Below are 26,960 nucleotides of genomic sequence, written 5' to 3'. Positions count from 1 at the left end.
CGGATAGGGCATATTACGAGACTATACCCGATTGCGGAAGAAACCATATTGGAGAACGTCACTCAGAAGACCCGAGACTGATGAAACTTCATTTAGACTTCCGAAAGTACAAAAAAAGGATAAGATAATGACAAAAGAAAACAGTTAAGATGAAAGAAGGCCAGATTTGTATATTGTGCTTGCATTTCTATAGTGCTTCAACCCTTAACTAGACACCAAAGTGCATTACGGACGGTTAGTATGTTGCTCTAAATGAGTGCTATGACTGAGAGTGTAGGTGTGGGATGTTGCCTATCTGTTTAGAGTTTTGGTATCGTGTGTGAGGGCCAGAGCTGTGCTCTTAGTGTGTTGATGCCCTTAATGTATTGTGATGCATAAATTTGAAACAAAAAAGGAGTTTTATATGGAATGCTTAAGCATTCGATGAACTTGTATGAAAGGATATATAGAGTGCAGTGTGGCCTATCTGAGAAGGGGTTTGGTGTCCTGCATTTATGGCAGATTACACAAACTGTGTAATTGCAAACTTGTGGCTGTGCTGAGGTATGGTGTAGCAGAACTGTGTGAGACTAGACATCACTGGCGGCCCTCAACATTTTGAACAGATGGAGCACCAAATACGGGATTGTACAGCACCTGATAAACACGCATTCAAAATCTTTTTGAACATGTTGCAACCTATGTGACTGTATAGAGCATGGCGATCTAATGGCTACTTCTCAATATTTGCAAACGTTGGGACTTTCGGGATGTTGAGTGAAATATCAAATGAGAATGGTTTCATAACTTGCATATTCACTCACTGTATAGCTCACCAGCTCTTGAGACCTGTCTCTAACGTACATGCCACTCATGCCTTAACTGTACATTCTATGAGCAATGAAAGTATGTTTTGTGCTAGTCTGCCCTGCTGAATCTTTTCTGCTGGGCATAGAAAGATTTGGGAAGCTTTGTTTGCCATCTTGTACCAATTCAGTGAGGAAGCAGAAATATGCATGGCTGCTACCTGATTTGTATGTATCATGTGATGGGCGAAGCTTGCCCTGCTGCTTCCCTTCCAATATTTGCCCCATGCAGGAGTACAGCCTGAACTATTTCTGCCCAACGTGTACCTGTCAATGAAGGAGTGGTATTTCCACTGCTAAATGATGGTGCTTCCACTGCTTATGAAGATAACAATGAAAGATAGATTGGACCTGCATAGCATGCCCTTTCAACAGGGACCTTTCCACAGTATTTGATGAGAGATGCCTGTCTTCCTGGGGAAATTCTTAGCCCAAATTGTGAATATCTAAGCATCATAACATTTTCACAGAAAAGAGAAGCTGGGTCCATTGCATTACTGTCTATTTTTAATCTTAGGTGGGAATACCCCACTAACACAATTTTGATATTGCTCCACAAAGGGGGGAATATAAATGTTGACATAAGGGATACATACTCATGAAAACTAGGAAACCTGTAACTAGGGAATTGCCCACCTAATGAACAATAGTGCTCCCAGATAATGTTAGTAGTGGAACCCACAGATGAGCCATACCACACTAGCTAGGTCATCATCTTGAGAGTGTGATCCAGCGCTGCTCTCCAACAACCCTCCAAACCATCACTGAAAACTCCAGGAGCTTTCACACTTCACTCGTTGGTGGGTCCCATAGCACCGCGAGTCACTCATTCACACAAATCACACTGCTCCCAAGATCAGCGAAAACCAGAGGACAAGCTACTGTATAGCGGAGTACCCTAATTCATCTACCAGTTTAAATTCTATACATTATATACATATGCATTTCATTAATTTCACCATGGTATTTAAATTTTATAAACCGCATTTAAGGCACCCCACTGTTTTGGTCAATGGATCAGCTAGTAAAGGTTAGCTATGGAAAACAAGACCAGCTTAATTCTCCATTTATTTAATTTTTATTTCTCTTTAAGTCTTCTAGCATGACCTTACGCTTAGAATTTTCATCTTTATTCCGAAAATTTAGCTAAGCATTTCTCTACTCACTTCAAGGAAAGGATATAATAAGTTCAATTAGTTTACATTTATTAGCAGAATAGTTCAGAAATGAGAAAATTCAAAGACATATTACCCATCTTCTTGATCAAAAAGGAAATCAGGATTAAACGACAAAGTTCCTGAAAACATCCTCTCTATCTTCCTCGATGTTCACCTCCCATCGGGACTCCGTCCCCATCAAAAGTTAAAGTCAAGAAAATTTTCAAATTCTTTCCACCTAGAAAATCGATCAGTCCGACAGAGTGTCGTGGTGCGAAAATAATTCAAGACAAGAGGTTTGTTCTCTCTTCCAAACAGCCTTTTTTCCCTATCAAACTAAAATTTGAAACTTTAGGGTCCACCCTCATTTCTCATTGGTCCATTCGAAGGGTGGATGAAGATCACCTCATCTCTTCATTCTCCGAATTTTGCAAAGTCACTTCCATAATTCTCATAAGGTCATAATTGTTCATGTTTGTAACATTTCATTTCTGTCCTTATATCGACACTTCGGTCAACTTTCCCAGGCTCACAACTTGGGCATTCCATTTGGCACCATTCTGCTTTTCAGGCCACGCTGAGGCACATGCTGCTCGTACGTGAGTGCAGTCGCACATGCGTATAATTACACTTTTGCGGAGTCTCGTAAACCCTCCGTTTTTTATTAGGCCGCATGGGCCATAACGGGAACTATTATAGAAATAAACACAATTAAACGTTAGATTTCGAAGTAAAGTCCTTCTGTTTACCTCCCCCATTCTAAGTTTACCCCAATAGTGGTTACCTAGCCTTTAAGCTACAAATAGGCATTGTTTCTTACAATTTCGCCTTAGTTTTTGCCACAATGAATACTTATAAGAGCATACATGCATAGCTTTGTTAAATTAGAGCATTATTGCATTATATTAGTATGACAAATTCACATGATTAATGTATTACGATTTGCAACACAAGCAAATTAATATCCCACATGTACTTCTGTGTGTGTGTTTTCTTCTTTGTTGATTAGTTCAAAAGTCCATTCGATTAATACATATGATAGTTATGATAAATTCATTGCACGAGGGGTATACACATTTTTTTTATTATTAGAGCCTCACTCCATCAATTCCCCCCTTTGGTGATCTTATCACCAAATAACACCAACAAATGTTGTAGAATTTTTCAGGTTCTTTTCAGTTAATATGTCTTAAACTCTTGTATCTTCCATTTCCTTTCTATCATGATACAGTCTTTGTTTTAAACTCTTCCATCTCTATTCCCCTTTCTCACGTTCTCTTTCTTCGCTTTCCTCAACTTTCTTTTTTATTGACTTTTAATATTTCTCCTTTTTCTAAGTTTACAAGCTAACCTTAGGATTAATATCATTACCAGCTAGAAAAAAGCAGAACCATACTGCTCCAGAACACATTTCCATTAACAGGGAAAATTGAAAGTAGTACATCCAAAGCAATTTCACCCGCTCTTGAAGTGTATAAATTTAAAGCACAGGCGGCTTCACTGTACTGGGCAGAGTTGTGGGGTCCCGCTGTAAATGAAACTTTCAGGGTGTGTGAAAATAAGTTCCTTTGAAAAATACTCTGGACACCATTGACTGCTGTGCTGATGGATTTAAATTTTAATCGTGTGGGCGACCAGGCTAACCCTACACCACTGTTGTTTTGGATTCGCTTATGGAGCACAGACGAGATTATCCACTACAGGGAGGGTCTAGAAGAAATTCTAGGACTAAATAAATGTATGGGTTTGCCTTGGTTAAAACACATTCACGAATGGTTCCTTAAATTGGGACTAGGGCACTACTGGGATGAGCCGTCTGATCTGACATTGGCCTTAAAAAAGCTTTTAAAGGAAAACTATTGGTCCTTCATACACAACTCAATGTCCCATTCTTCTAGGGTTGGGTCATTGACCACACGATTTCTCCAAATGAAAATAGCTTGGAATTTCGAACCCTTAATAGATGAAATACAGACACAATTGGCTAAGTCCCTATACCTTAAGTACTGTTATGGCATCTACAAATAAAATCAAATACAGTACAATGGGCGCTGGGCAAGGATAAAGGGGATAGATGTGTCTCATGTGATTTAGGTATGATGGAGACTGAGGCACACCTGTTGTACTTCTGTCCGGCCTACGCGCACTGTAGGAATAAATGGATAAAACCTATTTGCCGTTTGCTTGGTACTAGATCTTGCCTTGAAGCAGAAAGACTATTACATTCCGACACTAGACAGCCTGTGGTTTTTAGTGTCAGTCGATATCTGTTTGGTGTGAGCTTAATAAGGAAAAAAGGGAAGGTCTGAAACTCTAGGCTGAGAAAATGAATGGAAAGTTAGTATGAATTAGGCACGTGCACTTTACTAAAATAAATGAAATATATATATTTTTTTATATCATGTACAAAGTTTGTTTTAAGAGAATATCTTTTGTAATGAATTGCATTTTATTGGTATTTATTTATATAGGTATTCTTTTCAAGGTTGTCCTGAAAGAGTTGTTCCTCAAATCTGTTTCTTTTATTAATATTTTTTAATTATTTAACACTTATGAACTTGTAAATACCGCTAGAACATCATCTAATTGATTGGTTGGATCTTGCTTTACCCTATAATAAATTATGTAGCTTTGTATTTTAATTCTCATAGGATGTATTCCGGAAATAGTTGTATTGTTTTGTGTAATCTTTTATGGTTATATTTAACCGATATAAAGAATAAAGGAATGAATATCATTACTATCATTACAGTCAGTGGAATTAATACTTTCCCTGTTATCGAGCTACCTATTACAAAAAACCATTTCTATACAGCTGAAAAACTCTTACCAAGTTTCTCAAGAACACCATCAACCTCCAGTGGAGCAACTTCTTTATGCAGTTCTGTAACATTTGCAATATACTTTTGAATATTTTTACTTTTGTCCGGAATATAGGTACAACAGTGTTCAACCTTCAACATTCCACAGACTCCTCCTTCTTTTGCCAATATTATATCATCTCATAGCAACCATTTCTGTATTTACCATTAAAAATCCTCCCGCAGTATCTGTTGATAAATGATACACTATCGTTGACAACTTTCGAATTTTGTTTGCATTAAAAGATATGCCCACTGCTGGTATCAATGCTCCAAAAACATCACCTATTATTTCTAATACACTCTCCCTTCTCCTACGGGTTAATGGTTTACCAATTTCATGAATTCCATTAGTTCCTCTATCTACATTGAACATTTTAGGAAAGACCAGACCTACATAGTAAGATCCATACCAATGGTCCGGTAATCTACAGTAAGCTTTGTTACCACACACATAATATATACCAGGGAAAACAGGATCATTGCCACCTTTAAATCCCCATCTCCCTTTTATAATATAGGTATCTTCACATTGACTTGAAAATAATTATCATACAACGTGTTATCTCTCCGAATACATTATTTCCCTATTTGTGGTGTATCTATACTTATTGCTACATTCACATTGTTTCCCTCAATATTTTCATCCTCAAAGGTCCACATTGTTGATTTTGCTTTCTTTGCAGTTGCTTTTCTTTTGTATTGGATTCTCCTTTCCTCTACCATATCCAACAAGCATTTACAATGCAACAGTCTCGCCTTTGCAAAAGTAAGAGCTATTGGCATTGTAAATGACAACATTTTTATTTATGTGTTGGTTTTGAAAACAGATAAATAAATGGCATTGTCATTTACAATGGCTTACAATGGCAATAGCTTAATCTCTCACAAATGCGAGACCTATTGCATTTGCAAAGCAATAGGTTGCGTATTTACACAAGTTTGAGCTATTGACAATGCAAACAACAACGCGTTTTATTTATGTTTCAAAAACCAAAACCTAAATAAATTGTCTCTCACACTGCTGTCTCTCCCTAGAACACACATATGCTGTCTCTCACACTGCTGTCTCTCTCACACGCACTGCTGTCTCTCACACACTGCTGTCTTTCTTACACACAATGCTGTCTCTCACACACACTGCTGTCTCACACTGCAGGTGTGGGTTGTGGGATGTGGGTTTCCATCTCATATCTGGAGGGTAGGAGCTGCTGCGTTTCATGGGTATTTTTTTTTGCATACTCCCCAGGGCATTAGTGGTAACTTCAGAAGCTTTTGTTTTGGGGGAGGGATATTGGGGGTCAGATCTCCGCCCAAAGCCCCGACCCCTCTTCATGACCTTGTGCCCTCATGCCTCGTAAACACAATTGACTTATGATTTTGTCCCCGGCACAGTATACTATATACCAAAACATTTCATAACATAAAGATTAACATAGCAAATCATGGCATAGACTATACCAGATGACAGCATGATATACACCACAACATACAACGTAGCGCAGAACAACACATAACACAGGGCAGCGGTGCATAGCACACACTGATATATAACAAACATATGATCGCATATAGCATCCAATAGCAAAGCAAAACATAAAACATACGAGAGCACAGCACGATGTACCATGGCATACAGCGCAGCGCGTGACAACACATAACATACACATGGCAGAATATAATAAAGCGTACCATCACATACCAAAGTGTAAATCGAAACCCACTTCACTTCGGTGTAGCGCTTTATGAAGAGAAGCGCTACTGGTTAAATTGGAGATTGCCGGCCCACAAGTACTGGGTGCAAAACACAGACCCACAACTTAACTGAACTGTGAATTGTGAGGCTAACCGTCCCATGCGCATGTAACCTCATCTGGGCAGCGGGCTGCATGTGCCTTGACTCCCCATCTGCCAAGCGCTATACGTGCCTGAATCTGTGATAGCTCAAAGTGTGTACACAAGCAGACACATTCATCCATTGACTGTACCTTGGCAGAGCGCAACAACCCCACATGGCCTGTGCAAGTAGCAGGGCGGAGCACCACGCTTTCTTGGGGGCTCTATGCGGCATGCCTATGCATAACCGAGCACGCTCCCACACTGTACCCACGGGGTGGGTTAGGTTGCGGTTTCGCCTGGGGCTGGCAGTAGAGAGTGGCGGTCGGCAGTGCGCGGGAGGAGCTGGGGGGGAATGCTTGCAGGAGAGACCTTGCATGAGGGATGTGGACGCATGTAGGGGGTCTTTCATCCTTCTGAGGCCGTTTGGGTTAGAGTGCAGTTGGGCGGGTGATAGGGGGGCGAAGCGGGGGTCGGGCGCGATCTGGAGGGGGGGTGGCGGTGGAGGAGGCGGTGTTGGTGCTTTTTGCAGCAAAGTGTTTCAGATTGGGATTCAAAGGTGGGAGGAGCCGGGTTCACAAATGCTCCATGAGTACAGTAGTGAACGACTAAGAAAAAGGCTGCAAGGGGTCTAAGTACAAAGTGGAGGGGGTGATTAGCCGACCTGGGAGGGGGGGGACAAGATCGCCCGGGAGGCTCTTTGTGCTCCTTGGTCCAGAGAGGGCTGGCGCGCCTCTGGGAAAGTGCCAGACTTGAGGCCAAGGGATCGGGGGTGGTGCGGTGTCACTGCAGGCGCTCGGGGGGGGGGGGGTGTCAGAATACAGTGCGTTGGTGGTGGTCTAGGCTGGTAGGGCATGGCAAAGAACGAATGCTGAAGGATGGTGGTTTGGGCGCTAGGGATAGAAGATTGAGGGTGAAGGTGTTTGACTCAGAGTGCCTTCTCGCGCAGGACGTGGGGGCGTTTGCAGGCATCCATGGGGTGAAGGAAAATAAATAAACTGTTTTCCGTATGGCAGAACCGGGGGGTTGCAGGCTGTGCGGAGATGGGGTGGGCGGAGATTGGAATTAAGTGAGGAGATGGATGTGGCGGCGAGGGTGGGGACTCTGGGAGAGTCCTAGGGCTGCTGCTGGTCGGGAGGGGGGGTGCGGGTCTATTGGTTGGAGGGTTGGGAGTTACAGTGCAGCGTTTTAAGGTGCAGTGCTAAGGGCGTAAGGGGAGAGGAAGGCAAAGCGTGCCAGGGGTAGTGGGGGCAGCACCAACCTAGAGCAGCCAGGGAAGACATCTAGCGGGGGGGTTTAGTTACAGCAAACGGGCCATCCGAAGGAAGTAAAGTATGAGATAGGGGGATCAAGGAGGTCTGCTATGGCCCAGGGGGGCAGGCTGGCGAAGTGGGTCGATGCGGGGGCAACTCCACCAGGCATGGCAGGAAGAGCCAAATACGTGAGTGGGGTGGGGGGGATGCGGGCAAACAGGAGGGGTGCATATCTGTCTCAAATCCGGTTCAAAGGCATACAATCTATGAAAAAAATTCCCAGAAGTCACGGGCTCCAATATAAGCAGGACAAATCCGCGGAGTCACAGCAGGAAGGTAATGAAAAACCACACTGTGGCGGCGAAGGAAACTACGAAAATGGCGGCGCCCAGAGACTCACTCACTTAGCCACGACGCAAAAGTGAAAACACCGCGGCCCCACCAGATCCCAAGACCGGCAGCCTGATCAAGTACGGTCGGTGAGTGCAAGCTGTGCTAAAACAATGCCCAGAGTGGCAAGAGAAGTGCTGATGCGGCCTGCAATGGAGCCAAACGACTGAGCGAGGCGAAGGACAACATGTGGCTGAGAGTATACCGCCAGAACCACCACACAGTGGCTGGCATAGTGCGGATCGGTTAGAGCGGACCACTTCGCACCTCATATTAGTAGCTGCAAAGTGCATTGGAGCAGCCAGCAATACCCCAGGACCACAGCTGAGTGGTGAGTGAGAGCTGCCCCATATGTCCACAGCTGAGGCTACAAAGAACATTGGAGCAGCCGCAGGAAATCGCGTTTGTCGGCGGTGGGGAGCAGTGACTGCGGGCCGCACTGCATGCTGACACCAGCAACTGTAACGACTCCCGGACCAACCACCAGCAATCAAAGGCCACAGCGGTGCGGGCAGTAAGAGCGGGCTGCGTCGCATGTCAATATTTGCGGCTGCAAATAGCAGTAACAACCACGTGCTGGCAAGGGCAATAGCGATGAGATAAGCAGGGAAAACGCGAAACCAGCCCAGGCCTAAACAAAGCGCCCAAGTCAACAAGCCCTTACCCAAATAAAAAAGGCGCTGCCTTTTGTCTTTTAGCCCCGTCCCTTACAGACTGGGCGCCCGACTTCCTGCTGGGATAAAACGTTCCTTATCTTCTTTATGGGGCCTTCTGGACCCATAAAGAAGATAAGAAACCTTTTACTTCAGCAGTAAGTCAAGGAACCCAATCTGAAAAGGACGGGGCTAAACGAGAAAGAAGAACGTCACTAGGACTTCTTCTCCAATGGCTAGCCACCCTTTAGGAGGCCAGCCAATGGAGAAGAGGGGCGGGCCTTAACCCTCACTAGTGAAGTTCTCCTTAAAACATAAAATCTTGTGAGCTTGACTGCACATGTGCGCAGTACGCCACGCAAGACCTAAAAAGGATTTCTCTTCATTGCGCGTTTTACAAGTCAAATTATGTTTGAACGCCTAATCAAGTCCGTTCCTGCGTTTCTAAAACATACTCACCAAAAACTTTTCCAGGTTTAATTTTGTTCAATTCAGGTACGATTTTCAAAGTTGCAAAAGTGTCATCAGAATTTGAATAATAATACTCCAATTTACCTGTTTTGTAAAACAAACTAGATAACACACTACAAGTAACTCCATACGTCAAAGGGAGGTGATGATAAGTCACGCCCTCTGATACAGATGCAGGCAACTTCATACAGACGTAGCAGTCACTTGTGTCCATCGTTTTCACATATTCAGACAACAGTTTGAAAAAAGTATTTTTTGAAAAATCACTTATAGAATTATCGTTAAGCAAATCAGACTCATAAGCCTTCTCTTTTGCACTTTAATTTGCCTTTACATTCTCAAATTCAGGTCTAAAAGGAATCACAATTGCTAATATTAACCATACCACCATTAATAATCCTGTACATATTAACCACATTCTACATCATTTTCTAAAGATAGCACACTTCGATTTTTGTACTTCATTAGTAGCCATAGATTTATTTTATTACCACACCAATTTATTCACAGTCTTTTCCCACCTTTATAGTGTCCTTTCAATTCCTTTTACACTTACAGGATTGTCTTTAATATCGAATTCAATGTTTGATCATCTCTCTTTCCTTTTTGTCTTTCTCTTTTGTTTCCCAGTTTATGCAATCTTTTGTCTCTATTTCTTTTTACTCACTCTCTCTTTTGCTCACTTTGACAATTCAGATTTTCTTGGCTGCTGTTGATTTCCTCTATTGGAGGCAGTGCACCATTGGCCCACTCAGGTGACTTATACTTTTGATTTGGTCTCCTTACTCTTTTTGGCCTTTGCAAAATCTCTTTCCTTTCTTCCAACAACTCCTTTTGACTTATCTCATTTACTTGTTTTTCTTGACTTTTGACTTTGTTAATCAGTTTAAATTTTAGTCCATCACTTTTTTGAGACAATTGTCTCCTTTACGTAGGCTCTTACTTTCAGGTTCTACAATACCACGTTCCAAGCTCTTTTTCTTGAGCTCCTCCTTAATTGTCTCTCATCATCACTCTCATCAGACTCAGTTTCAGATTTCTCATCACTTCCTCTTATTTTGAACTTTCTAATGTCTGTTTCATTCACTGAATCTGTCTTTTCTTTTGTCAGTTCAGTTACTCTGTTAGGAACTCATCCATAGCTGGTACTTGGAAACTCATCCTCATCATGAGTCTTTTCCTTCTCACCAGTTTCAAGATTTACGTTCCTGCTTTCAGAATTTTCAAACTGTCCTTCAGAACTTATTTGGCTACCAGTTTCTTCTTTGCTTTGATCAGTGTCCAAACTGGTACTAGGCCTTACCAAACCCCGACTTTTAGGTCGATCTTCCGAATCTGGTACTTCAATGACTTCACTCTCTCCTTCAGATGCTGCACTAGTATCTGATCTTTCCAGATGTCGATGAACAGGTCGAGCTTCAGTATCTGGACTTTGATCTGGTTCACCTTCAGAATCAGTCAGTAGTGCTTTCTGCTTCTTCTGTTTGCGGGTTTACGGGTTCAGGCACGCAAATTGTGTTGTTTGCATGCACCAATCTCTTTACTCCAGCACACCTAACTGCTGTTGGGCTAACTAGGATAACTTGCCTCTGCTTTCCCCAGTGAGGAATTAGACAGTTTCTTCTCCTGTGCACTTTTATCCAAACCCAATCTCCAGGGACTTGATCATGAACTGGATGTTTCTCTTTAGTACTTGCGTCATTTCCCACCTGATGGAATACAGAAGTCACCACATCAGACAGGTTCTTGCAGTAATCCAGTATGTAATCATTTATAGCCAACAGTTTATCAACTGGTACAAATGCTAGTCTCATTACTCTTCCCATTAGTATTTCATGAGTATTTAATCCTGTCTTTCTATCAGGTGTACTCCTCAGGGTCATCAAAACAAGTGGCAAAGCATCAGGCCTAAGCATTTCAGTCCAGTGGCCAGCCAAATTTTTGCAATTCTGTTCTTTATTGTTCCATTTACTTGTTTAACTACCCCAGAAGCCTCTGGTCTATAAGCACAATGTAATCTCTGACGAATGTCCAGTACTTCACAAATCATCTGAACAAGTTCATTTTGGAAATGTGTACCACGGTCTGACTCGATGGTTACTGGGAAACTGAAACGTGGAATGCGTTCTCTTAACAAGAGTTTTGCAACAGTCACCCTATCATTCCGCCTTGTAGGGAAGGCTTCCACCCACCATGAAAAAAGACAAATGATTACAAGTACATATCGAAGTAGATTTCAGGGTGGCAACTCCATGAAGTCTAATTGCATTCTGGTAAAAGGACCCCCACCCGTCCTATGGTTCCCAAACTCACAACTGTTTTTCTTCTTGGGTTTAGCTGTTGGCACACCAAACATCGCTGACAAAGGCTCTCAGCGATCATCCTAAACTTGGGGTTGTACCAGGTTTGTCTAAACATTTAATCATGGCATCCCTACCTATGTGTGCTTGACCATGATACATTTGAGCCATGTTAGAGATCATGCTATCAGGCATTATTGGTCTTTCAACTTTGTAAACCCACATTTCATCCTCCTCTCTTTGTCTACAACCTGTCTTCAAACAGATGACTTTTTCTTCCTCACATGCTTCTTCCTGCATTTATTTCACTTCCTGCCAAGTTTCAACCACTGTTGTTAGCATTAAAGGACTTGAAGCATGTTCTTCTTTCCTGTTTCGATTTATAAATGCAAAATTCTTAGCACAATATTTAGCAGTGGAGTCAATGAAACGATTGCCTCCAGTAATTTAGTCATCTCCTTTCTTGTGAGCTGCACACTTCACAACAGCAATTTTCTCAGGAAACTGAATTTCATCAATCAAAATCTTCACAAATTCAATATTTCTAATGGGGGATCCTGCAGAAGTTAAATAACCTCTTTAGGACCACAGTTGGCCATAGTCATGGACTACCCCAAAGCCATATTGACTGTCAGTCACTGTGGTTACTCAAATTTCCTTTCCCGATTCCCATGCTCGAATCAAAGCAATCAATTCCGCCACTTGAGCAGAACGAATCCCTTTCAGACAAGATGCTTCTAGGACATCTGCCACTGTACATACAGCATATGCAGCACTCAAAACACGCTCATCAGTTCTCAAACCTGAACCATCCACAAACATCACATAGTCAGGTAGTGGCTCATCCTTAATGTCAGGTCTTGGCTTAGTACAATACTCAAGTACATCCAGACACTTGTGATCAACTTCATACTTCACTTCCACATCCAAAGTGTCAGGTGACAATGTAGAATGATTCACATTTACACATCTTGTCACTGTCACATTATCTGCACCCAGGATTACCTTCTCATATTTAGTCATCCTGTTGTTCTTCAGGAATGGAGTCTTGGTCCTAGTGAGGAGAATTTCCACAGATTGTGGTACATATATCTTCACTGGGTATCCATCACTATACCTTCACTCTGTTCCAAACTCACACTCGTAGCAGCAACTGCTTTCAGACATCCTGGCAATGCCTTGGCAACTGGATCCAACACTGCTGAGAAATATGCGATGGGCGTTCTCAATTTTCCATGTCTCTGAATCAAAACTGACAATGTACATCCCTCTCGTTCACTGCAATACAGTTCAAATTCTTTCTCATAATCAGGCATACCTAGTGCTGGTGCTTCACATACACTGGTCTTCAATTGTTCAAAGGCTTCCATTTCTGTTTTATTCAACACAATGGGGTCTCGCACATCTGCTCTAGTCAGTCTTTGTAAAGGCTTTGCAATCATTAAAAATCCACTGATCCATTGTCGACAGTACCCTACCATTCCCAGGAACATTCTCACTTGTTTCTGCATTCTGGGAGGCTTCATTCCTTGAATTATTCGGATTCTTTCCATGTTGACTTGCCTGGTTCCCTTTGTAATCTTGTGACCTAAGTATTGCACTTCCTTCTGACAGAATTGTAATTTTGATGGAGATTGCGTATGTCCTCCTTCTGCCAAACGATTCAAAAAGCAATGGTATCTGAAACATATGCATCTTTGGTTCCTGATGCAATTAGTAGGTCATCAATGTATTGAACCAGTACAGATCCTCCTGGCATGTCTAGACTCTCCAGTGACTTTTTTAGCAACTGATTAAAAATGGAAGGACTCTCGGTAAACCCCTGAGGAATTCAGCACCATGCCAAAATACGATCTCCAAACCGGAATGCAAATATTGGTTGGCTATCAGGGTGTAATGGAACTTTAAAGAACGCATTACATAAGTCAATTATTGTATACCATTCTGCATCGTGTGGAATTTGGTATAAGATTACTGCTGGGTTTGGTACAATGGGACAACATGGGACAACAATCTTATTTACCTTTCGCAAATCCTGCACTATTCTGAACGTTCCGTTTGGCTTTTTTAGTCCCATTATAGGTGAATTACATGGACTACTCATTATTTCTCTCAAAATTCCTTGCTCAATTATTTTATCAATAACAGGGGTTGTTCCTTCAATTATTTCGGTTGTCAATTTATACTGCGGGGTATTTGGATAATTTACTCCTTCCTTTAGATAATTCTTCACAGGACCCACACCTCTCATTTATCCAATCTCTTCTCCTGTAAAGTCCCACGCCTCTTCTCTGACTGTTACTTTTAATTCACCAGGTATCTTTTCTTTGTCAAACATAGGAAACATTCTATTTTGCTCTGAATCCATCATTTACCAGGTAATTTTATACAATCTATCTTCATCTGCTGTTTGGAATTCAATGCCACTTGGTGAACAATAAATGGCACAGTTCATCTTGCATAGTATGTCCCGTCCAAGTAGGTTAACAGGACTACTGTCACATACTACAAATCTATGCATTTCCCTAAAATTGCCAATTTCAAACTCAACTGGTTCAGTAAGGGGTGTTTTAATCTGCCTATTCGCTACTCCTACTACTTGGATAAATTCACCTGAGAGAGGAAGGTTCTGAACTTCTACTGATCTAATGGTAGAACCTGTGTCCACTAGGAAGGTAACATTTACACCATTCACCTTTCCATTCACAAAAGGACCAGATTGATATACCTTTAGAGTTGCTCCAAGCATGCACTCCTCTTCCTCTCCTAGGCACCGTCAACAACTTTCATCTGATTCATTTCCATCTGACTTCAGCCAATACTGTGGAATCGCATTCACACGCGGCGGTTTTGTAACCTGTTCTCTAACGTAGAATCCTGTCTCTGCACTGTATTTCTGCAGATTCCCACTGTGTGGGAGTGGTGGTTGTGGCACCTGACTCTGCTGGTTAACTACCTGTTGCTGTGCCGACGATTGCTGATTTACCTCATGCTGCACCTGTGGATTCAATGATGTATTTTCGGGGGTAACCTTTGGAGGTAACTTACACTCTTTCTTCCAATGCCCTAAATTGCCGCCTAATCCTTTTCCTTTATTTGGGTTACCTTTTGTTTTGGCCTGACCTCCATCATTACTTTGGTTCTCTAACTGAGCTACTTGTTGTTCTGCCACTTGTGCCCACATAACTTTTTCTTTAAGCTTTCTTTGTTTAGCTTCAAGCTCATTACTGCAATATTTTGCATGTCTCAAAACCTCGTCCACCGAGCAGGACTGCCAACACATCAGGTTGAGCTTTATCATATCACCTATCTTCAGTCTTAAAAGGAAGACTAATCGATATACAAAATGGCTCATATCCTTTTCGCTCAGTTCTTCATACCCACTATACTGTTTAAACACTAAGAGCATTCTCTCATAATATGAATGCACTGATTCTTTGGACTCCTGCAATGTCCTATCAATCTTTACCCAATCTGTTTCTTTTGGAGGAATTTTATTCTTCAAGAACGTTATTACCTGATCATATTTGCGCATTACCTCCGGTCTCGGAGCACCTGTTTTAGTATCCCTCGGATACTCTGTTTTTGGACAGTCCACTGTTATTTTACATTCAGGCCACAAATCTGCTAGTACTACTATATCAAACAATCCATCCAAATCTTCCCACAGTACTTTTGAGACTTTCACAAATCGATCTACTTGAAAGTGCGATTCTACTGGTTTCTCTCGTAATCTGGGGAAATCATTTGTAAATGACAATATATCCTGCCTAGTCTATGGAACATGCACATAACTTCCACCTGGTATTTCTCTCATAGGGAATTCATTCACTACAGGTTCTTTTTCTTTAACTGGAAATGCTAATGATGTTTTATCGCTGATTTCTTCCCTTTTCTTTACCCATTTGCTTCTCCATCGTTCCACATCTCCCCATTTTCTCAGCAACACAATACATTCTTTATCCGAGTCAACTTTCCTATAGTATTCAAATTGTCTATATCCTTTTCAGTGAAATCTACTCTTTAAGGCTTTGCCAGCACTTTAATTTTTGCAAATTCTATTCCAAGTTCATGTGCTGTTCCTTTTCATCTGTCATGCAGATTTTTAGCCCTCCGTGTAATGCTTTTACACATAAACATTAGTCCATCATCTTGAAAAGTTTTTAGGCTTTCAGTTCCAATCATACCAATGATTAATTCTTCCAGGTCTATTTTTTAATCTGACTACATCTAACATTTTAGGTTACTGATCTTTTAATTGCAACGTTTTAACCCAATCACTTAACTCGAATGCAGTTGGTCCTACTGGGGTTCTTGTTAAATCAATTTTATCTACACTCCTTTCGGATGTTACTGATTCAGATTCCACACCAATCGGATACATGTACGGTAGACTTTGATTGATTGTTAATTCGGGTGGGGTCATACAACTAGTATTCCTAATTTTAGACAAATCTGGGTAAACCTTTTCTTTTACTTTTTGTAAACTTTGGTTCAAAGGGATCGTTAACGATGGTTCTTTTATCCTCTGATTTTCAAACACGGGAATTACAGGGCCTATTGTTACAGGCACAGTTACAGCTTCTATGTTTTTAGTGCGTTCTTGTATCTTTTCAGTCAATTCATTTGTAGATCGCATAAATTCAGAGGTACTTTGATTTTCTTCAGGTTTCTGCTCTCCTTTATCAGAACTACTCCTAATTTCAGAAAATCGTCTTGGAGTACCAGTAAATCTAGTCTCCATTGGTTGTGCATTTGGGGTCACTACTTCAGAACTCGATTGATATGGAGGGAGTCTTCTATTCAATATCTCCTCCAATACCTCATCCTCTGTATCACTGATCCCATAACTCTTTCTCTCCGGTTCCACATTATTTCTCTTTTCCGTACATTTCAGTCCCACCATTTCATCAACTGTTCTCACCGGATACATTCCATCCCACATGTCAGCATTTCTCCATCTTCTCATTCTACTCTCACGAGTCGTTCCCCATAAACCTCTCAACCTACACCTTGGTTCTCTGAACCCTTCAAATCTTTCTTCATGCATCTCATCTTCCCATTCTGTCAATGTCTCAAATTGAGTCGGTCTAGGTTTTAGTTCAAGCTTTGTCATCTTCTCTCTCAAATTTCATAACTCTGCAGAACTAAATGAACCTACTTCTGGAAATGCCAAAGCTCCATCATTCTTAGTATATCTTGCCCAATTCTCTAACCAAATACAGATGTGATAGCCATATTTCGTCATCATGTATGATGCAGGCGTTTTAGGCGGAGGAAGCAATTTTCCCTCTCTGGTAACTATCTCCTTGTCCTTTTTAAACAAGTTCTTACATTTCTTAAACCATCTAGGGTTCTCTTTTTCTTCTCCATAATAAAACTCCATTATCCTGCGGATTTCTGACTTCAAAAGAAAACTCTCTTCCGTAAACTGCTTTGCTGCACCAACGTATCACAGCACGATTCACACTAACGCACCAATCAGAATAGAATACGTCACAATCACTTCAACCAATGCTTGTAAAGTTCTATCTAATGCACCAATCAGCGCTCAAAACCTTTTAGTCACGCGGACCAATCCCAGCGCAACACTTCTGACGTCAGCCCTACTACGGCTCCTGCAGCTTCTGCTGACCTCTCCTTTACAAAATTCATCGACACACTATATTTACACTTTTATACAACTAAAATCAGTTAGTAACCACATAAAACATTTCCATTCGCCTGTTTCGCTGAAACCAAAGTGATAGTTTCCTCAAACTCACAAGAATTCTGTATTTCCAGTAGACAGAGCTTACCTCTTCTCTGCCACAGAATTTTTGTTTTGCCGATTAAGTAGCACTTCCCTCTACCTTACCCTTCTCTCAAGCTTAGAGGTCAAACTCTAGTTACTCTCTCCATGATAAGTTTTAATCGGAATCCCCAATTGATTCCTGTGCTTAAGCCCAAGATTTTATAGGTTGCCTTCGCTATACATTCACCACTTTCACACGTAAAATGTCCTTAACTTGTAAAACACAATGATATTACCACCTTGAAACAGACTATGTAATGTGTGACTTCACTTGCCACACATTCCCCTCTGCCTGCAGAGTAACCAGCTTCCTACTTCCCAGAAGCCTCAAATTTCTGACTACACATAACGTGATACAGACTCAACATATAATGTTAGTCATAATTTCTGTACATCAAAACTCTTTATACATTAACCTTGTCAATCTATACATTGCTTATCCAAACTAACCTATAGCAACCAGACTCCTGCTACCAAGGAAACTGATCCATCACTGCTCTCAAACAACCCTCCAAACCATCACTGAAAACCCCAGGAGCTATCACACTTCACTCGTCAGTGGGGCCCATAGCACCGCGAGTCACTTATTCCCGCAAATCACACTGCTCCCAAGATCAGCGAAAACCAGAGGACGAGCTACTGGATAGCGGAGTACCCTAATTCATCTACCAGTTTAAATTCTACACATTATATACATAAGCATTTCATTAATTTCACCATGGTATTTACATTTTATAAACAGCATTTAAGGCACCCCACTGTTTTGGTCAATGGATCAGCTAGTAAAAGTTAGCTATGGACAACAAGACCAGCTTAATTCTCCATTTATTACATTTTTATTTCTTTTTAAGTCTTCCAGCATGACCTTACGCTTAAAATTTTAATCTTTATTCAGAAAATTTAGTTAAGCATTTCTCTAATCACTTCAAGTAAAGGATAAAATGAGTTCAATTTGTTTACATTTATTAGCAGAATAGTTCAGAAATGAGAAAATTCAAAGACATATTACCCATCTTCTTGATCAAAAAGGGAATCAGGATTAAACGACAAAGTTCCCAAAAACAGCCTCTCTATCTTCCTCGATGTTCACCTCCCATCAGGACTCTGTCCCCATCAAAAGTTAAAGTCAAGAAAAATTTCAAAGTCTTTGCACCTAGAAAATCGATCAGTCTGACAGAGTGCCGTGGTGCGAAAATAATTCAAAACAAGAGGTTTTATCTCTCTTCTAAACAGCCTCTTTTATAACCTTTTCCCCTAACTATCTAACTAAAGTTTGAATCTTTAGGGACCACACTCATTTCTTATTGGTCCATTCGAGAGGTGAATGAAGATCACCTCATCTCCTATTGTTCGAATTTTGCAAAGTCACTTCCATAATTCTCATACGGTCATAATTGTTCATGTTTGTAACATTTAATTTCTGTCCTTATATCGACACTTCGGTCAAATTTCCCAGACTCACAACTCGAGCATTCCATTTGGCACCATTCTACTTTTCAGGCCACACTGACCTTGACATCAGTAGCCCAGGCACAGGCTGCTCATACATCTCTTGAGTGCAGTCCCGCATGCGAAGAATTACACTTTCTCTGAGTTTTGCAAACCCTCCATTTTTAGGTCTCACCTAGGCAGCTCTTGCACTGTCTCATTGAGACATGCAGTATACACTATAGTGTGGAAGCTTCCCGCCCTCTCTCCACCCATCATTTTCATTGGCGTGTGTCTCAAATGCTGCCTTTTGATTGGTTGTAGGCTTGTTAGTCCCTCCTTATGATGGACATGTCTTCATTTGTGTCCTTCCATAGCTATTGCTCCCTTTACTGTAGACTACTTTCTTCCGGTGCCTTCCACCACTCCCTCCCCTCCCTCCAGCAGTCCAATGCCTTCTCGTTTCTCTAGCACATCTAGTACATGAGGCTCGTTTCTATAAATTAGTGTTTTTTTCTCTCCCCGGCTGTCTTCTTCCCACACGTCTGTGCAGTCCTTAGACGCAACATGTAAAAGCCCCCTTAGCGGTTTGGCTGCATGGTCTGCCTCCCCCTGTGATCTGAATGTGGGGTGGGGGCGGGAGGGTGCTTTCTCCCATCCCCTCAGTGAGCGCGGGCTCAGGGAGCTGCTGAGCGGCCCGCGATGCCCCCTGGGGTGGGGACACATAACCACGCACTCCTGTGGCGATAACTCCAGCAGCGCCTTTGACAAGGTAAACCCGGAAGCCTTGTCTTTGTTCTCAGCCCGAGCCGTGCTCTGCCATTTTCCCCGGCTTACCCTAGTGATGTGTGCTGACGCCGAGATGGGAGACGGAGCCTCGAAGAGCAGGGCGGTGTTCCCCCGCGGCAGCAACTCATGATTTAATGGACAGAACACACAGGGTCATCGAGCGAGGCTTTTATGCTTGAACATATAGGTGGAGACTGACTTTTGTACGATTTTCTTGTGTTCTAGTAGACCCTATCCTAACCTCAATATTATATCAAATGTCGGCTGAAATGATTTTGTTAAGGCTCGTGACGTGTATGTTATGTACCACGTTATCCAGTGTTTTCTGAGAATTGTAGTTTTCAATGGCTTCAGTCTCACAAATATTGAATATTTAATGGTAATTGTGGTCAAGATAAACTATGGGAAGGGGCGTGGCTTGGATGCCGAGGAGATAGGCAGCGTGAGCTCGGAGCTCCGCGCCCGATCCCGGAAAATATCCTGAATTTCTGATCGTACCCCGATGAAATCGGTATAATCCGACACTGGACGGTACCACGGAGGGTCCGGCGCCGACGGCAGACGACTCGGGCCATTCCAAGCCCGATATCTGACTTTGAAAGCTGCACCCAGGCGCGAAGACCTCGACCTAAAATGGCGGCGGTGGCATGAGGCACAGAGACAACGAAGGCGCTGGCCCGGAGTCACATTAAGGGCTGCTACTTCCACAGATAGGAGGTGTTGACGGCTGCATCGCGCCCCTCTCGGGGTGTTGGAGTGGACCTCTAGCGCGCCACCGGCGGTGGTTGGGATCCGAACCCTTGATAGTGGCGGCGACGACACGGCGACGACCCAGTGACGATGGCCCCAGGCCACTGAGCACGACTGGCGCCAGCCGGATTAGCGGCCGATCGAGCACCCTGCTCCCTAGAGGCAGCCTTGAATCCGGAGACTAGAGCAGTGCCCCAGGCACGGAACGCGGCGGGCCTTTTCCGCTACTGCTGCAAGGAGACCTTCCTGAGGGCGAAGCCCGGCGACGTGCGGAGCGGGGGCAGAGACAGCTTTGGAGGCCACCGCTCGTGCCGGCCCAGATGGGGAAGCCGAAAGGGAAGGGAGATGGTGCGACCGATACAGAAGCCGCGGAAGGAGCGGATCGAGACCAGTCGGCGCTACAAAGGATGCAGGACCGTATCCTGGAGGCCATCGCCACCACAAAGGAGGCCTTGCAGCAGGATATAGCCCAGGTGGCGACGGGCTTGGGCCTCCTAAAAGCTGACCACGATAAGCTCAAGGACAGAGTGAAATCCGTGGAGATCACGGTCCAGGAATTGGCCCCGAGCCATGCAGCGGTGAAGGCGCAGATGACGGAGGTGATGGATCGTCTGAAGGTGCTGGAACGGAGGGCCGAGGACGCGGAAAACCGGAATAGGCGCAACAACGTACGCCTAGTAGGCCTGCCGGAAAAAATCGAAGGCGACGATATGGTGGGCTATCTCGATAATTGGTTGCGAACGGAGGTGGCACCGGAGGGACTGTCCCCCTTCTTCTCCCTTGAGCGAGCGCATAGGGTTCCGGCGCGCCCGCCGGCCCCGGGCCTCCCGCCTCGCCCAGTGGTATTCAAGTTGCTCCATTACCGGGACAGAGACTGGCTTTTGCAAAGGGCGAGAGAGGCAGGGCCCTTTCAAGTGGACAACAACAGGGTCACTATGTTCCCGGACTATACGTTTGAGACGCAGAGGCTCAGGGCGAACTTCCTGTCCCTTAAGCGGGAGCTCCGTGATGAAGGCATCAAGTACTCCCTGTTGTTCCCAGCGAAGCTGAGAGTGGTGATAGATGAACAGACACTCTTCTTCACGTCCTCGGCAGACGCTTGGGCCTGGTGGGACACTTATAAAGCGGGAACGGATGGTGCCAAGGCCAGGGAGGAGGAGGCTAAGGTGGCACAGCCGATCAGGAAATCTCAACGGATCAGGAAGAACCGCAGGAGGACCGGCAGACCTTCGGTGTCACAGACGGAGACGGAGAGACAGGCGGCCCTACAGGCAGTGGCGGACTTATCCAAAACTACCAGAAGTCAGCCCGGGAAGGGCACGGACTCGGAGGGCCCGGGCACGGGCTCGGAGACGGGACTCTCGGAATATGGTGGAGCCAGGGGCCCTATCGTGACGCCGCAGACTTCGGAGGAGATACTTGAGGCGTGTTGATCTGGACTAGTGGAGTGGACTCGCTGGTTGGACACCGGGGCGCTGGGCCCGTGGCAGTGGAACACTGTTACTTGAGGTTTCGGGGCGCTATGATGTGGGGATTGTAGGGTGGAGTGCGCGGGGTTGATTTGCTTTCACGAACCTTTCGCATCGTACCACGCCCTACTGGCCCTTAAGGTCATCGCAGTGGAGACTGCGACCATTACTGCCTTTCTTTGAGGGGTGGTTGGGAGTGTTGGTTTGGATGGGGGTACTTCCAGTTGCGGGGGGGCCTGTCCTGGGGGGGTGGGAGTTGAGAGCAGTTGGGGTTGCTCGGGAGGTAGTTGTTGTTGGGGGGGTTTGGCTTCCTGTTTGGAGAGGGAGGGTGGGTTGGTCCGTGGTCGCGGAGCGAGCGAGGTCAATGAGCTATATTGTTCGGTCTGTTTGTGTGAAGGGGAATGGCTAGTACCGGGGCGTTGAAATGTGTGTCCTGGAATGTGCAGGGTATGCAGTCCATGACACGCAGGCATAAAGTTCAGGCATACCTCAAGCGTAGGGGGGTTCACATAGCGTTCCTGCAAGAAACACATCTTAATAAGCAAGAAGGGATTGCACTGCAGAGGCGTTGGAGGGGGCAGCTGTTTAACACGACGTTCTCAGCTTTTGCGAGGGGGGCACTGATTTGGATACGGGCGGGGGTTCCCTTCCAGGTTACAAAAACATTGGTGGACCCTGAGGGCAGGTATGTGGCAGTGGAGGAGAGGCTGAAAGGCAGGGTGGTGTCTCTCTGCAGTGTGTACGCTCCCAATGTGGATCTGCCCGCATTTTTGTCTACACTCTCGGGTAAACTGGCGGGTTATTTGGCGGGCCGGTACTCCTGGGGGGGGATTTCAACTCGGTCGAGGATGTGATATTGGATAGGTCCCATCCCCCACTGCGCGCGTCCCCAGTGCATAGAGTAGCCAAGCGTAGGTTGGAGTGGCAGGAGAGCTGGGCCCTCACGGATGCATGGAGGGCGTTACACCCCACTACTAGGGACTACTCCTTTCACTCGCACCTGCATGATCTACACGTCAGGCTGGACGCGTTTCTGTGTTCATCATGCGTACTTTCTGCGGTGGGAGGGGCGGAATATTTGGCTCGAACGATATCGGACCACAACCCTTTGTTGCTATCCCTGAACTGGATGGTGACTGCTAACTGCGTGCCAACATGGCGCCTGCAACCCGACACCCTGGATGACTTGTTGTTCAGGGAGGCCCTGGGAGAGCGCATTGAGTGCTACTTTGAGGAGAATAACGGCTCGGCCTCCACGAGGGCGATAGAGTGGGATGCGTTTAAGGTGGTGGTGCGGGGACACTGTATTGGACACACGGCTGGGGCTCGCAAGACTTTGTTGGATGACTTGGATAAGGCTGAGACCCGGTTGAGAGAACTGGAGAAGGGTCGCCCAAATCACCCTGAGTTACAGGAGGGGCTTAGTGGGGCCAGGGAGGGGCTAGCTGTGGAACTGGAACGGCTGCGCAGCTTTGATCACAAGGCGTACGTGACGAGGGCGCACGCGGAAGGCGATAAGGCGGGGTCTATGTTGGCGTGGCTCGCTAACCCAGTCAGGAGGGGTATGCCGATCATGATGATCCAAGAGACAGGGGAGGAACCCTGCCACACCCAACCCGGGATCCTGAATAAGTTTCGGACTTATTATGAGGGTCTCTATGAGAGTGGTGGAACAGGGGGGACAGATGAGCTAGGAGAGTTCTTGGACGGCTTACGACTGCCGAGGGTGGAAGATTCGGAGGCAGAGGAGCTGGGTCGGCCCATTACGCTCGGAGAGATAGGGTGTGCAGTGAAACAAATGGCTAGAAATAAGACCCCGGGACTCGACGGACTCCCGATAGAGTTTTATAGTAAATATCTGCAGTGCCTTGCTCCCCGGCTGCGAGAGGTCTACAATGAAGCGCAATCGAGGGGTCGGCTCCCGGGCTCCATGTGTGAAGCCCTCATGATCCCGCTGTTGAAACCGGGCAGGGAAGGAGCGGCTTTATCCTCGTACCGTCCGTTGTCCATGTTGACGACGGACTACAAGATCCTGAGTAAGATTCTTGCCAACAGACTGCTGGGGCACATGACTAGCCTTGTTCATAAGGACCAATGCGGTTTTATCCCGACGCGCAACACCACCCACAATATTCGCAGACTTACGAGACTGATGGGGGCGGACTGGCCGGGCGCCGTCTCTCCATTTGTCCTTTCTATTGACATAGAGAAGGCCTTCGACAGCCTTGAATGGGGGTACTTGTATGAGGTGCTGCGACGCTTCGGGCTGGGGGACGGATACATAAACTGGACCAAGGTCCTGTATACTGATGCGGTAGCGAGAGTCCGAGTGGGCGCTCTGATCTCGAGGCAATACCCGGTCAGGCGTGGCACCAGACAGGGGTGTTCCCTATCTCCGCTCCTGTTTGCCCTGGCGATGGAACCCTTCGCTGTGGAGGCCAGGCTGGGCCGCCACTACGCCGGTTTATCATTTAGGGGCAGGCCGCATTACATTTCTTTATAGGCAGATGATCTGCTGATGTTTTTGGCTGACGCGGGCCCCGAGCTAGAGGGGGCACGGCGGTTACTGGGGCGGTTCGGCCGGCTATCAGGCCTGAGGGTCAACTGGCCTAAATCCTGCTTGTTCCCCCTGAGGTCAGGAGAACCGTGTCCACTCACCGCGCAAGAACTCCGGTGGGAACCGCGCTGTCTGCATTATCTGGGAGTCTATGTCTATCATACCCCGGCTGATTTGCTGGAAGGTAACATCACCCGCTGTATTACTACCCTGCGGGGGAACATGGACTTCTGGTCTACCCTGCCGCTATCCCTGGCTGGTAGGATCTCCCTGCTCAAGATGGTGGCCCTGCCCAGGCTATTGTATTATTTTAGGACGCTCCCGGTGTGGGTCCCGAGTTCTATTTTCAAGCGCCTGAGATCTCTGGTCATAGCGTTCCTATGGGGCACGGGACGGAGGCGCATAGCGCTCGACACTCTGCTGCGCCCCAAGGACGAAGGAGGGTTGGCGGTACCTGATTTTGAGGGATATTATCTGGCCGCGCAGCTGCAGATTTTTACTCAGGAGGTCGCGAAAGTGTATAGAGGCCGAGGACGCGAGAGTAGAAGGCACCCCGCGACATGTGCTGGCGTACATCACGTTACACCAGAAACTCCGGCTAGGAGATTTGACGGTCGAGGAGCAGACATTCCGGCTCTGCTGGAACCGGGCCCGTAAGCGGGCGGGAGTCCGCCTTATGTATGCCCCTATAATCCCGTTGGGAATGGTTACGGCCCTCCCACATGGAGGAGACTGGTCGCGCTTGTTGGGTTGGGAGGAGGCGGGGATACAAATGTTGGGTGATCTGTATGAGGATGGGGTACTACTGCCGTTTCAGGAATTGCAGGAGCGGTTCGACCTACCGAGGGGCGACTACTTGTTGCACGCAGCGGTCACGGGCGCTATGCAGGCTCACTGGGGGGAAGGATTGCAGGAGCCGGGCACCTCCATGGCATGTCAATACACGATGATGGCTGCGGGGACCTTTAAGGCTGTCACCTGCTTGTACTCCAGGATACAGAGGGAGGCCTTACAACCTCTGACGGCTCTGAAGGCCAAGTGGGAGCTGGACCTCCAATTAGAGATCCCTGACACGACCTGGGGCCAGCTACTGAGGCGGGCACGGAAGAGCTCGAGAAATGCCAGGTTTCAGTTAATCCACTTCTACATCATTCACAGGGCATACCTCACACCGGGGAAAATACAACAATACTTTGGGATAGAAAACGCTGCTTGCCCCAGATGCAATACGGTTGGGGCGGACCTAGGTCACATGTTATGGGATTGCCCCTCTCTGGGAGACTACTGGCAGGAAGTGGGGCGAGCCCTCAACAGTGCAACAGACAGGGACATCCAATACACGAAAGCGGTGGGCATCCTCCATTGGTTCCCGCACGCGCCTAGAAACAAGACTACCAGCAAATTTATAGACTTGGGGCTCATTCTAGCTAAGCGGGAGATAACGAGGAATTGGAAATCGAGAGTGGGGCCCGCGTATAAGAGATGGTATGGGGAATGCCTGAGGTGGGCGGCGTGTGAAAGCACCTTGAGGTACCAGATGGCCTGGAGGACAAATGACGAGAAGGCTCTGGAGAGGGCAACTGCGTGGGAAATGATGGTGCAGGCGCTCCGTGACATAGATGATGAGGAGCAGGAGGGCGAGGAGGAGCTGGATGTAGCAGGCCCTGTCATCATACCAGGGGGCACACCTTAGCGAATGTATGTACTCCCTGCATCACAACAGACGTTCTTACAACGATGAATCAGCGCAGCGCGACCACGGGGGAGGGAGGGAAGGAAGCTGGAATTGGCGGGCTGTTGGGGGAACGAAATTATGGGGCGGGGGAGGGGTGAAAACCAAAAAAGCAACCCAGCAATACCTAAGTACCACTTGTGTCGGACAATGTAAGATGGTACGAGAAATACTCATGGACAGAGGCTAACCGTACCCGAGGAAGGGGCGGACCTCCCGGACAAGAACACAATGAACAATGCTATTTCTTGTACACAGAATAATTATAATTTCGATTGTCTTGTCTGTACAATTATATTGGTGATGCAATAAAAATGATGTTAAAAAAAAAAAAAAGATAAACTATGGGAATTAATACATTTAATGATTATTGTGAGCACTTCAAATCGCCTTTCAACCCAGAAGCCTGGTCTTTGTTCTCAACCCGAGCGGCGAACTGCCACTTTCCCCGGCTTTCCCTAGTGCTGTGCGCTGACGCCGTAATTGCTTTATTATCTTTAATGCCGGACTCCTAGTGTGATCCCTTATGTGCCTATTTTTTGCAGAGAGATCTGCTAAGGACTGGATCATACTGCCCAGGCCATACATACCACCAGAGCGCCCGCTGTGCCAGGCTGGTCAGTCATGACAATGAATTTACAGACCTGCTCTTAACGCTCTGATTTTTTTTTTAGT

General features: G+C 45.5%; 1 protein-coding gene across 2 annotated transcripts in view; it reads left to right on the top strand.

Annotated features, from left to right (window-relative positions):
• Positions 1–26,960, top strand: part of LOC147715138 (receptor-interacting serine/threonine-protein kinase 3-like) — a 354,916-nt gene that overhangs the window by 184,762 nt on the left and 143,194 nt on the right. The gene's annotated exons all lie outside the window — the stretch shown is intronic.

This window comes from Lissotriton vulgaris, chromosome 5 (assembly GCF_964263255.1).
Source record: "Lissotriton vulgaris chromosome 5, aLisVul1.2, whole genome shotgun sequence".
In the NCBI taxonomy this organism is placed as follows: Eukaryota; Metazoa; Chordata; class Amphibia; order Caudata; family Salamandridae; genus Lissotriton; species Lissotriton vulgaris.
Note: the sequence above shows the minus strand (reverse complement) of the source record. Positions and strands in the feature narration are given on the sequence as shown.